At 40.7% G+C, this 14165-nt stretch overlaps 1 long non-coding RNA gene across 1 annotated transcript in view; it reads right to left on the bottom strand.

Moving 5' to 3' along the window:
* Window positions 1–6550: 6550 nt before the first annotated feature.
* The window catches only part of LOC128851648 (uncharacterized), a 29489-nt gene continuing 21874 nt past the window's right edge, over window positions 6551–14165 (bottom strand). The window contains exon 3 of the long non-coding RNA XR_008449031.1: window positions 6551–10479. This is a non-coding gene — a long non-coding RNA (uncharacterized LOC128851648). The remainder of the gene's footprint in view (window positions 10480–14165) is intronic.

The raw sequence follows: 14165 nt of genomic DNA on the forward strand, positions 1-14165 counted from the left end.
GTTGAGGTGCCATGGTGTGATCTGTTTGCTCTGCTTCTCCTAGAGCCCAAGTGCCAATCGGGGCCACTGTGTGACACTGTTCCAGGTTCCCATAACCAGGGCAGGACAGGTTGCCTGAATCCAACAATAGGCTCTCACAGTGGGGTGGGAAGTGTGATACCATTTCCAGGCTGTTTTACCATCCTGAGAGATTTGATGTCTAGGAAAGCCCTGGCTCAAACAGTGCGATTCCCTCTGCAAAGCTGTACAAGCCACTGTTCAGAATAGGGGACTCCCCTTCCTCAGAGTACAACCTACCCCTAAATGATGTCATATTCCATGAATTTTCCCTCTCTTTGTCCTCTTTTTCTTAAATGCTCTGCTTCTGTGCATTTCAGCTGGGGATTCAGCTGGTGACTGGGATAAATTTTTCTCATCCCATTGTGTTTAGGAAGGTGCTGACGGTTCTGCACCAAAGCCTCTGCTTTCATTTCAGTCATCCACCAACATGTGAAACGTCTTGCGTGCCTTCTGTCAGAGATTTACAAAGCAATAAATGAAATAAAAATCAGGAAGGAGCTGTCACGAATGCCCGTTCCACATCTCTCTCTCTGACCGTCTCTCACACTTCATTGGTATAATTATAGCTCATCTCCCCATGTTCCCTTAGCAACAGATGAGAAGGTGGCTGGCTGCTTGTCCTCACCGCTGCCTTGCTCGGAGGACGTGGCAAACAGTGCTGCTCTCCCTCCTGCCCAGTGGCGGGATGCTGCTGGGAGGGAAGCTCCTGCAGGAAGACCCACAGCCATAAGCACTCGGAGATGCTGTTTTGAAGGACTTTAGCAGGTTTTCCAGATGATGCATCAAGATTTTTTCTGTGATTTTATTTGAGGTTTATAAGAAACATGCAGGCAATGTTGTCAGGTCTTTTACACTTTATTATATTGCCACGTTCCTAATCAGAATTGTTTGGCTTTAAAACCTGCCACTGCTAGTACTAGAGCCTGACTAGGTCAGATGGAGAAAAGTCAGCAGTTTCCTACACCTCCTTCCAACAGAAGTCTGCAGTTGGGATCACTTGTTGGGCAACTTCAGCTACTAAAATATGGCAATCCCAATTCCAGCCTCTCAAACGTTCCTCCATGGTAGACAGGGATCTGGGGCAGTGCCTGTTTGCTTCTGCGGCATCTGTGCCTGGCAAGACTCCTGGCAGAGCGCTCCCTGGACCTGGCAGCAAATCTGGCCCCCAGGGATCACAAAGATAAAAGTGTCTCACTGCCTTTGTAGTATAATCAAATGTTTTTTTCTATACCTTGTCATGCAGGACTGGATTAGAAAGCTCAATGGCAGAATCCAGCTGCATTTCTGAAAGTCCTCTCTGTAGTGTGCTTCTGCAGAAGTCCTGATAGATAATGACCTGAGTCAGTGTTTTATGCTCAAACAGAAGTAGCCAGAGCTAGACTACTTGCTTCGTTTCCCGGATGGTTTGGAATGAAGTTTCTCCTCAATCCAAAGGCTTATGGGCAAAACTGACCCCCTGACCATGAGTCCATCAGTCAGCCTCACCAATACAGACCCAAAACAGACAAGGTCTGGCAGTCTATTGACTGTCAATAGAAACCACCAGCTGTTGACTATGCAAAAACTATTGAAAAAAATGTGCACTGTCTGGTGCAACTTGGCTCTTTCCCTCTGCCACGAGTGACAGCTGTAAAGTCTTTGGAAAGGGAGAGTGCATTTTCCATTTCCAGAAACAGAATCTGCCTTGGCTGACACACTACTGTGGGCTGCTCTGATTTACATGCCAAATGTTCCATCCGAAATACTTGTTTGATCTCAGACAGGGCATAAAAAGGTCCTGGATTACTTATGATAAGCTTTGGATTCCAATTGCTTCTTTCTACTTCAGGTCTTCCAAGAAACGTATTAAGTTCATTCGTTCATCTTTCTACCTTCTCACCACCAGCTCTTCTAGACCCAAGGCCAGCTAATGAGCAACTAGATCCCATACAGTCCCACTGAGCAGCACAAACACCGTGGAGCTTGCTGCCTTTAGGACAACCTCCCCATTCCTCAGGGAAGCTCAGAGACATGATGAGAGGTACCGTGGGCTTCCATCAGCCAGCTGCATTGGAGGAGGGTCCAGTTTGCATTGCTTAGGCTTGCAAGTGGTTGGAATTCAAGTCACCATCTAGAAAGTTGGATGATCTGCCCCTTTGATGCTATGCACACTCCTCTCAGAGAAGGGCTCCATGGCAGTAAAAGAGAGTCTTCATCCCTTTCTAGGCTATGTCAACAACTCTGTCCCTACATTTGCAGGGAATTGCATCCAGCTTTTCAGAACAACACCAACCTCTTCTAAACATCTCAAATGCAGCACAGTGTTGCAAGCTTTGGTCCTCCAATTTTAAACCTCACATCGACTCAGGAACTGTCTGTTTCCTTAAGCTGGAGGATATTCTAGGAAAAGGATCACCCTGGCCAAGCTGGTTTTAAAACATTTTCTAAGCCTCCACAAACAATTAGTTCTGGATATAACCTCTACATTTGATGGAATTTGTTCTTTTCCACTGTTATCTTCTTGCACACGTTTAGCAAAAGTCACTGACCTGGATTATGCTGAATAAACTGTCTCAATGGGATTTTATGCAGCATCAGGCCGACCTAAAATTGTTTGACTGAATAAAGCACATGCTGGCCCATAGTCATCTATGTCAGCAGTGCCTGAAGCAACAGCTGTTTTCAATATGGGAACTACTGAAGTACCCTGGCCTACCTTATATTGTAGGTCGAAATTACAGGCCACAGAAGGAGGCAGGAGAAAACCTGGAAGTGTAACATTGTTCAGCATGAGGAATCCTTAATAAACATGGAGGTCTTTAATTTAGTCCCTTATTGCCACCTATATCCCATCAGAGGTTAATTGAATCTGAAGTAGTCTCCTTTCACCTCTGCCAATGCGTGTACTTATGCATTCTGCAGGCAACGAAAGAAAATACATGCTGTTTTCTAACCTACATCTGTGCATGTTGATGTCTGTACACCTTGTTAAACCCAGTGCCATTATGTGTGGAATCCCAGCCTACTCCTGCATATGATAGGAAATCAGCCTTCCAGAATGCCTTCTCCTCTTGTTCTCTGATCAGGTGAAGCTGTATCAGGAAAGGAGGAGTCATCAGGACTCTTGAAAACTGTTTTCAGGTATCTGTTTGCTACTACAACTGGACCTGGGGCGATGCTAGGTGTGCCTCAAAAATCTGCTTGAAATTAAAATGCATATTGCATGTATCAGGTCATGACCATGAATTGCTGGCATCCACAGAATGACTGGTTATATTAGTCAGTATAAAGTAAAAGCTTTAATTTCTACCTTTGTGCATTGTTTATACAAGAGGATTTATGTGTCAATGCTAAGGATATTAGATTTGTTTTAGGGTTTGCGTCTGCTCAGCATTTTCTTTGCTTCCCTGTGTACTAACTGTTCCTACCTCAAGAGCACTGGTTCATGCAGTGCATACTTAGGCAAAAGAAAACAAAGACAGACTCAATTTTTTCTTGACTGACTGTTACCTTCTTTTGTTTACATATTCTCCTTTAAAAGATGGGCTGGAATCATACTTTTGTCAAAAAAGGTAGTGGTAGGCATATAGATAAACTAAGCCTTAAAATGACATGGATATTCTTAAAACTAGGGAGGAAATGTCACCTTGCTAAATTTCACAGTCTTCTACAAGGCACAGGACCACTCTAAAAAGAGTCATAATATTTTTTCTTCCCCTCTGAAATAAGAAAATGTCCCTAATTTAACCATCCTCTCAAACCCAGCCAGACTGTGCTCAGCAGAGCTTACAAAACAAGCAGCTGTGTAGTTTGAAATACTGAACCAAACCAGAATACTTAAACTCATTTGAGGTTCATAAACTAGTAAGAGCACATGTTCTAATGCTACAGTAATGATTTTCAAGGGCAGGAACTGGTGAAATAGTTCAAATTTCAAAATATAAATGACTTTACATTGTTGACATTAGGGGAATCAGTGGAGGGCAGATACCATGGCCAACTTCCATAGTTTTGCATTTTGTAAGTCAAGGACTCCTCATTTTTCCTGAAATGATGGCATAATCAGTATTCTGCTGATAGACAGAATTTCTCTACAATCAAGCCTAAATAATCTGCAGTGGTGTGCACTGCACATAGCAGTTTATTTTGGTGTATTAACAGCACTTCTGTGTATATTTCCATGTGTCATACCCGCTTACTAGCAATGGTGTGCTGCAATTAACCTCCCTGGGAATCTTAATTCCAGAAGCAAAGTCATTAATTTCAGCTCATCCTTTTTCCAGTGTCCATACACACGTGCACACACACGTACATAAACACAGTGGTCATCTGCCTGAGCTGTGTGTCTGAGTTTGTACCTGCAGTGCTTGACAACTATTTTGAGAACACTTCTAATAAAGAATACAATAACCATTAAGTTCAGGAACAAGATCAACTAGTATTTCTGAGCTGCTCTCAACTTCTCACCCTGTAATTTATCTAGTTGTTTCTGGAATGACTGTACTGTGTGTCTGTCTCACTGAGGTTATATGGGATTTCTTATGGATACCAGTGCACAAGCAGCTCTTTGTTTGGGTCAATGTGAATTTCTTCAGAGCAGCTATGGAATTCCCATGTACCCAGCAAGGACTGATGCACTGTGGCTAATGGATTTCTCCCTACCTAATCGGTAACTTTTAAATTCAGGCTGCGTGTGATGAAAGTCATGCCACGTCCTGTCTTGGAGCTCAGTTCCCTTTTCAGACTTTCTTAGTCTGTACTTGCGAGAGATCAATTTCCCTGCTGTCTTCTGGCAGATTAGAACTCTGTGATTAATATGTAAATTATTTCTGTTCATTTTATTAGCTTTATGTGAGTTATGTTTAACTTATTGACATTCTCCATATTTCCAAACATGTCATACTCATCCATTTCAAGGATGTAGGGTATTTGCTGACAGAATAATCAAATCCATACCACTATGTAATAAGAGTAAGTGAAGGGAAGGATGTGATTATGTGACTGGGGTGAGCTATCGTGACTTCAGTCTTGCTGAAGTCTACTCTCCTAGATTTGGCAGTGTAATGCAAGATTTTCCTTTGCATTTTCAAGCAGCCCTTTTACACTGCTGTCATTGCAGCTGTTTCATGGATGGTTCCAGTTGTTCCGTTATTTATTTAGCAATCTCTTTCCCAACAGGCAAGGCAGCCTAAGGAAACAAATACAGTAAGTCTGACTTTCTGGGTGAAGACATAGGGCAGACACTGGCAACTTGTTCCTCCTCCGCTGTCCCCCTCACTGCCTCCCCTGTCTCTCATTTTAGCTAATCTTCTCTCCACTCAGGTCATTAGCTAGCAGAAAATGGTCAAGCAACACATGCTGTGTCTCTGTGATGAGCCCATGCTTATTGCTCCCTGTCCAGGGACTACCCAGAATACAGGAATGACCATTCTACATCAGACCAAAGAGGCCCTTAGCCTGGACTGGGGATTCTCACGGCAGCAGATGCTGACAGAGAGAATTAACCACATTCAGTATTTCCATCCAGGCATTTCCATCTGACTTAGTCACTTAAGTTCCCTCTGGAGAAAACATTTCACCCATGTGAATGTTTGATCCACCTACCCTAAAGTAAATGCTTAAAATAGGACTAATGAATTGCTCCCTAAAATGTACTTGTTTTCCTCAGTGGAGCATGAAGGGAGCTGGGTTGAGATGAGCTGTCAACATCTCAATTAGCAATGTCGGAAGTTAAGCAGCATAATTCACACTCAGACAGAATTTAGGCTCAATCATAAGAGAAGAAATAAAAGAAGGAAAACCAAACTATTACTTGAGTAAAACCAGTAAATGCATGAAAAAAAATGGAATTAACATCTTTGTCATGACTGTACTGCTTATTGCACTTATACTCTCTGTAATCCCCTTCGTTAAGTACCTAAGCTAAGGTGTAGGTGCTGGAGGCGTGGGGTGCGTGCTGCTGTGTTTACACACTGACAGAGCCAGCAGAGGCTCATTTTTATTGGTCTTCTCTTCAAGCTCGTAGAATGTATATATTTTATTTCAGCAAGCTACTCTATAGAGAAGATCATCCCATAAATAAACATAGCCTGGAAAAAATGAGGTTCTACAATGATGTTTCCCTGCTAAAGCTATTTTTATACATTCTGATCTGTGCATAGCGAATTATAATGGCCCATCTATGTTTAAGACATTTGTCTTCATGATGAAAAACAAGAGGGATAATTCAAGCATGGTATCTGGTTTCTGTTAATTGAATTAAAAATAATGAGCTAAAATATCCTGTTTTCTACCAACTCTTCCTGAAGCATCAATACACATATGCATAACCATTCAAGAAATACACATAAAGAAAACCCTCAGGACAGAATAAAAAAGAAAAAAAGAAAAAAAAAGAAAAAAAAAAGGAAATTAAAAGAAAACCAAACAAAAATAATTAAAGACTTTTTTTTAATCCAAATTTATTTTTTTTAAAAACAAACTTTCATGAGATAATACATGGGATGGGATATTCAGGGCATACTACTTTTAAGAGGAGAATCCCCAATTGCCACTTCTGTATTATTACTGGCTGAAGTAGGAGAGGGAAAGATGCCACTTCCACCAGTAAGTAGGAGTTGGTACAGGATTTACATGGGAAAACTTCTAATCGTGGTTTCAGCACTAAGACAAGTCTTCCATGAAAATGATGAGCAAAAACTCTGAAGGAAGGACAAGTCTTGGTTGCTCTCTGTTAATTTCTTTTTCTCATATATATGAGAACAGGAGAACCTGAAACCCGCAGGTCGCTGAGAGAGACACTGCAACACTTAAGCTACTGTGCTATTGCAACTAGTATAAAAAATAGGAAGTGAATAAATGATTTTCATTGTATTAAAAATACTAACTATTTTAAGGTCGTGTCAATATTTTTTTTCTTAGAGTAATCTTGGAATAAGAAAGTTTTTTTTCAGTTTCTCAGGTCTGGCAAAGATCTGGGAAAAGAATGATGAAAATAAAACAGTTGAAGTACAACTTGGGAGGCGTGATCCGCCTGGCTTCCCTGCAGAAGTGCTCTGTAGCAGCCATCTCTGAGGTGTGTTTGACATGATGTGTAAGATATAGCAACTTTGCTTTGATTGCATGAAGCAGACATAGCGAAAAATACTTTGCTATAACGCGTTGCAGGCCAACAAATAGAAAGAAAGACAGTCTTTGGAATGTGTTATGAGAAGACAGTCCTGTGGCCGAGGATTTTTATTTTAACTTCCTTCAAGACAGAAAAGCCAAGTATTTTCTCTTGCATCTAGTTTCCTGAATTAATGATCACCTGAGGCTTTTGAAGGAGCATGAGTCAGTGGTTTCACTTGAGGGCACCAGACGCATTCAAAGTAGAAATGAAGGGGAACTGTCTCTTTAATATGCTTTTGGGATAAATACAGAAATACAAACAAAAAAGAAAAATTCATGCTCATCCAGCCATCAGCTTCAAAATGAAATATAAACAAAACCGTCAGCCTTTACAGTCTTCAACTTTATTCTGCATCTTTAATATTAGCAGTTGTGTCTATACAGACACGTACACATAAATAACAAATATAGAGAATATGCACTTCATGTGAATATGTGTACATAGGAAAATTGAGAGTCTCTGTACACTGCATTGAGCAGCTTTGACATGCTAGCTTATAAATAATCTTCACTGAGTTTACTGAGGTTCCACCTGAAGATTTCCTTTTGTTACCTTTGAATCAGCATCAATGCATAAAGAGGCCCGGAGATGTAGATGAATAGATGATCACTTGCCAGAAGATGACAGCTCTCTCACCAACTATGACAAGTGGATGAAACTAATGTGATAACAAAGTATCACTAATTCAGACAGAAATAAAAGAAAAAAACTTCATGGAGACTACAAACTAATTAATCAGGGTGTTGCTCCTAAAATCTTTCTGCACTTTAATAAAATAATCATGCTAGCACAGCACATCTGGAATACATCTTCCAGGACTTCAAGCTAATGCAATCAGAGATAGAAACAGTATTTCATCCAGCTCAAATCTCTAAATCTGGCTGTCGTCTAGAAACACATGGACGCCACACAATATTTATAGTCTGTGCCACCGTGGCAACAAGAGTTAATTATATCTTATTATTGCTGAGTGGTGAACCTTTTCATTGTGATAAAATATTGAGCAAGCTATTAAGAAGGAAATAATGGCTTAGAGTAATCTTATCTACTGTAATGCTTTGCAGTGGCTATAAAGCTATCCACATCCCATCTGTCAGTGAGCCTGGTGATTACTTATCAATAACAATTGAGCTGCAAAATTCTTTCTGGGGATGAATAAAAACCTGTGGAGACCAGATGATCCACGTCAGCCCATTTACTGTGGTCAGGTGGGGCTTTTTTTTCAGACACAGGGCTCTCTGCAGCCAATGCTGTGGCTACAAGGAGGGGAAAGGGAGAAAGACGTGTGCAGGAACGCGTGCCATACAGATGGCAGTTTTTAAGCCAATATTTAGCAGATACTATTTAGGCCTCCACTTGGCACAGAACTTAAGCATGTGCTTAACTTCAAGCAAATGAATAACATAGCCAAGCCTAACCCATGTTGTTATTGGAAAGCCACGTAGCATTTCAATATTCCCAGTCATCTTGGCAGAATTTCTTGTATTTTCTGTGTTTTCTTTAGATATACTTTCTCTTTTTTTCTTTTTTTTCTTCTTTTCTTTTACTCTTAAGATTAATCAAGCAAGCAAGAGTTTTGTGGCTGTATGTCCTATGTACTAGTTATTGCTAATTTGTCAGCCTAGTGAATTCTTTTGCTGCCACTCAACACTTAATTGAATTTATAGACCTGTTCTAGCTTTTAGGAACACTTCGGTAGCCTTGTTCTTCCTTTTATTTCAACACACTCTCTCTTTCTCTATGAATATGTATAGTTTCATGAATTCTTTTCCTCCAATTATTTCAAAGAAACATTTCTTATACTTCAAAATTTCAGATGTGAAAGCCTAAGGGAAACTGCCTAGTGAAAATAAATATATTTTTTAACCCCGTGTTTTTGAAGATGCTGGTATTCTGCTCAGACAATGTTTCCTGGGAATCAGTATGAGTCAGACTTTCAAGTCACTACCGATTTCCTGAATTAAACTGATACAAATTAATTCCTTGTTATTGTTTGCCATGAGTATCTCTTTTCCACACGACTGGATTTGAATGGGAAAAAACCTGTCCATTGTGAAGTCACTACCACAAAAAAATGTCCATCTATAAGAATTACCATTTCTTTCTGTTCTCATCATCAGTTCTGTGCAATATAGTGCTCCTAGTCATGCCTCATTTTGGAAGAAAATGCAAGAGTCAGGATGGTTGATGGAAATACTTTTTTTGCCACCCCTTTTTTGCTTCCCTGTGTGGCTGCAGATGCAGGCTGCTTTGAGGGGAGGGGGGAATTGTAGGGGAATAAAAAAGGAGAGAGGAAAGCAGAAAACCCAGTGACTAACCAGTGCTGGGGAGCTCCCTCTTTGCAGCATTAGGACAGCACAGGTTTCTTCTCCTCCTAGCTCAAACGGGTGGTGAGAGCACACATTGCTGACGCTGGCTTCATGCCTGAAGCTTTCATATTTCTACAGCTTTCCAGTTCCACCTGTCCTTCAGGAAAGATGTGTGTTAGTTGCCTTGGTAGTTTCCTAAACAAACCCAATGTGTTCAGAAGAAACACTTGAGGCTTGCAGGCTCAGGGCAAAGATTACAGCCCTTCTCTCCATGACCAGCCAGGCGTGCAAGCTGGAGAAAAAGTAGTCAAGGGCAGATACATCACAGATACATTCCAACAGAGCTCAAATATCACAAACAGTTAATAAACTGATAATCAAATACCCTTGATTTACACAGAGAACACTTTTCCGGGGCTGTGGTTGCCAGAGTACTCAGATACTGGATGCATTGAAAGTAAAAGCAAATTCTAAATAGAAAAAAAAATTATAAAAGTTTACACTCTTCTAAATGCATTTGTTATATTTTATTACAAATGACTAAGAAAAATATATACTTTTTTTTTTGCAAATACCCAATGCGTTCTCTGTTGCATAAAGAATTTCTTTCCATATTTTTTGAAAGGGACCGGAAAAATCATAATATTCCTTTTATTTGTTTCCTACTGTGAAAGAATTAATCTTTTCTCTCCTCCTTTCCATTGTAGGCAGTCTCGCTCCCAAGAGAATGTAAAAGCAAAGGTATCATCATGAATATGTTAAAAATTCCACCTCAGGATATGTTCCACTTCTAGAAAAGGAGTAATAATGAGAAGTGCTTCTTCAAATAAAAATGCATGTCACTTCATTTTAGAGGTCCTCAGAGTTTTGAACAGCTGTATGAACTGGGAAAACGCTGAGGCGTAAAGCTTCAGGAATACTTCCCTGGTGTAGGCTTGTGTGAGGAGGATCTGTAGGTACCTGTGGATGTGGATGGGGCAACAGTCAGCAGAAAACAGCAGGTCCAAGAGAAGAAACATGGGGGCTGAGGAAGGTGTGAAATCTCTGGGCACTGGTGGTCCTGCTGAAAATGCAAGACCTGAGTAATTCAGGACACCCAGGTTTGTTTGGCAGCATCCAAGCCTACTCCACACCCCAGCTGCATGGCTCTGGCCAACTCCTTGAAGGTGGCAGTTGATAAGCTCAGGCAAAGACCATATATACACTTGATGCAAGTAGGCAGCCCTGGAGCAATTGCTCAAACACCCACACAGATGCTGTGGCACGTCCGGATGATGATCCCCTGCTCCCAAATAAAGCACTGGGGCTGGTGCCTCCCTACTCATGTCTCAGCCGCATAGCTGCACGTGGGGATGTCATGCTTGAGAGGGGACTAAAAATTGAGCATGCTGCCTGTATAAAAGCCTGCTATTAATAGTAATAGCTTAGATTCCATTAATCATAGAATTGTTTAGATTGGAAAAGACCTTAAGATCATCAAGTCCAAGTGTAAACCTAACTCTGTCAAGTCCACCACTAAACCATATTCCTAAGAACCACATCTACAAGTCTTTTAAATATCTCCAGGGATGGTGACTCAACCACTTCCCTGGGCAGTGCATTCCCATTCTTGACAACTCTTTCAGTGGAGAAATTTTTCCTAATGTCCAATCTAAACCTCCCCTGGTGCAACTTGGTGTCATTTCCTTGTGTTTCATCGGTAAAAGATATTCTACAACTGTTCATTTTCTAAACCATAGTATGCAGGGAAAGATTTGTTCAAGATCACAAGCATGGCAGGTCCTTTGCAGGGCTGACCCCAAGTCAGGCACCATACCCAGTAAAATACTGCTGTAGATTTGTGACAAAGATAGCCTCACCAGCATTTCTTCTTCATTTGTATCTTATCTGCATTAGATGTTATTTAAAAAACTAAAAAGAATTCGAGTATCTCAAACAGTTTTGTTTTGAAGTAGTCCCAGGTGCTGGAGGCTGGAGCCACCACTAACACAGCATTTCAGATACCTCAAAGGTATTGCAGTAAGAGCTAAAAATTATCCAACTTTGTCTCCCTACCTTGGCATGGGTCATAAATAGCGTTAGAAAGTCATATTATAATTCCTGTGTCTTCAAGGGAGAATAATGGCAGTGACAAAAAGCATTCATGCACAAGACTTCTATTTAGAATGAATACTTTTAATGGGAAAGCTGTTCTCTGCTTTGAGGTACATTATCTTGAAAATACATTGAGAGAGCTTCCCTGATGGCTTTCTTGAAAAGCACAGTTGACAATGTGTATCATTCATTCATGATTCATCATGTGCAATTGAAATCTTATTTATTTTCTCTTTTTAATTTAATTTACTTTTATGTATAGGAGCTTAAATCACACTTGTACTGCTTAGGCAAAGCAGAATGCATATGAAAAACTAATAAAAAGATGACAGCAGCCTAAAACCATTGTGCTGGGTGAAACATAATCAGCCAAAGTGTAAAAATGAAGAGTTGTGGCAGAAACTGTATACCAATAGAAAAGAGGTGGTATGTCTGTTTTGAGTAAAGTGGCTCAGTTGGGCTGAGTGCTGAGCTGCCCTGGCAAGAAGTAGCTGAAGCAATGCTCAGATAAAAGCATGGACTTAATATCGCTGTCTTTAAGGATATCTAGAATTTATACTCAAGAACTTGCTTTATGTTTTGCTTATCTCTGTCTGGGTTAATTGCCAGAAAAAAAGAAGCTCAAAATATTTAGTTGCTCTGGAGTATCTGAAGCTCTCATTCAGTGTCAGACTCTATGAGGGCAGTGTTTCTCAAGGAGTGCTCTCGCCCGGAGTTTTAGTATTTCACCTCTTCATGCCTTTTCCCCCTTTAACAGGCACATGTGAACCACTTCCAGCCCCTCGGGCTCTTCCAGAGCCTGTTCTGTAATTCAGTAATCACCAACCTCTCCTGCCTTGGCAAACTGTGCACTTGAAGCCAGAGGAAGACCTCCTTGCCACCTCTCAGTCGTCAGCCAGCTCCAGCTGCTCCCAAACTGCTGTGTTGGTCACCTACTCCGACTCCTCTTAAAAGACTTTGCCCTTGAGATATGGTCAGGACAGGCCTCTTTCTAACTTCCTACACAAATGCCCAAATTTCTGGGCATTAGGTGCAAGGAAAGAAAGGAAGATGAGGAGGGGACAATCAAAGACCGGATGGCTGCTAGCTCCCATCCTTCCTCAGGTAGATGTTACCATCTCCAGAAGGAGATCTACTGCTCTGAAGGGAGTCAGATCTGCAAAAATGGGGCTTCTGGTGTGTAGTTAAAGGAAACACTTTGCACTTATTTGGAACGTAAGTATATTTTTTCTGGTATTTATAAGTTAGGATGTAACTGCACCTGGTCTTTCCTTGTCTAGCTCCTGCTTTCATGTGGGCTTGTGTTATACTAAAAATGATCCAGACATGGTTTCTGAATGTCAGCTTGTTCATCTGAGTTTTAATTTCCCAATCAAGACAAGGAGCTTGAAAACTGATATCGCAGAGGGAAATTGACTGAAATGCTATAAACTACAGAATGTGCTAAAAGAAAACCACCTACAGAGAAATATATCAGCTCTGAACATATGTTTAAAATTGACTTTTAAAATAGATGTAACTGGGGATTAACTACTATCACTGTACTGGCAACTCAGCACCAGTGTCTACAAAGAGAGTGTGAGGATTTTAATCAGCTCATTCATTCATGTCAAATCTTTGCAGCTTATGTCAAAAAAAAATTAAACTCTTCCATGTGTCCCTAAATGCCCCGACAGCTGACTATGATTTGATCAAAACACCTCTTCTTCTGAGTGCAACTTCCTTTTCCTTTAAAAATGAACACTTTTAAAGCATCAGACCTTCTTTAACTTATTTCCATTGCATTTTTAAAAGAAAAGCTTAACTTATTAGCTAAATTAGTGTCTGATTTTGTTTCTGCATGCTGAAATAAAACAATGCGTACATTGATATTAAAATGACAGCATTAAACATTGATATTCCTAAATACTGATGTTCTGGCTGAAGAAGATTTACGTTCAGTGCTTTGTTACTTATTAGACTCTGCATTGGTGAGCAAAGCATTTATTACAGACTGAAACTACCCAATCAGCTGCCTGGGATTTCTGATTCGGGGTGGAAAACACCCACAGAATCACTGATTAGTCCTTTTGCCTGAGCACTGACTATTGAGACAGAGACTATTAGGTCAGGTTTCGTGGCAGAATGACATTCATTGGAAGTGGGATTTGCAAAGGAATGTAAAGGAGTCGATCATCTAAGCCTCCTGTAGGAATCAATGAGGTTCTGATAGTTTCAGCTCATAGGGAAAGAAAAAAAGAGAGATTTGGAGGAAATGCTGTTTGTGGTTATGTGGGTTTAGCCTCCCCAGTCACCAGGACAGCTAATAAGTCCAGATCTTCTAACTGCAGGAGATTTGCCTGTTCAGCTATGCATGGCAGGAATCACATCAGGTGCATGTGAGAGACTGGCATAATCCCTGTGTATCCCTCCAGCTTGCCCATGCAGACACCATCAATCCAGTTACACCATAGGCTAAAATACTGCCGTAGAAAAGGGCTCATATTCAGCTGTATAGTAGATTTTAGACAAGTCAGACAACTCGCTGGTGTAGCAACGTAACTATCACAGTT

This window comes from Cuculus canorus, chromosome 1, assembly GCF_017976375.1.
Source record: "Cuculus canorus isolate bCucCan1 chromosome 1, bCucCan1.pri, whole genome shotgun sequence".
Taxonomy (NCBI): domain Eukaryota; kingdom Metazoa; phylum Chordata; class Aves; order Cuculiformes; family Cuculidae; genus Cuculus; species Cuculus canorus.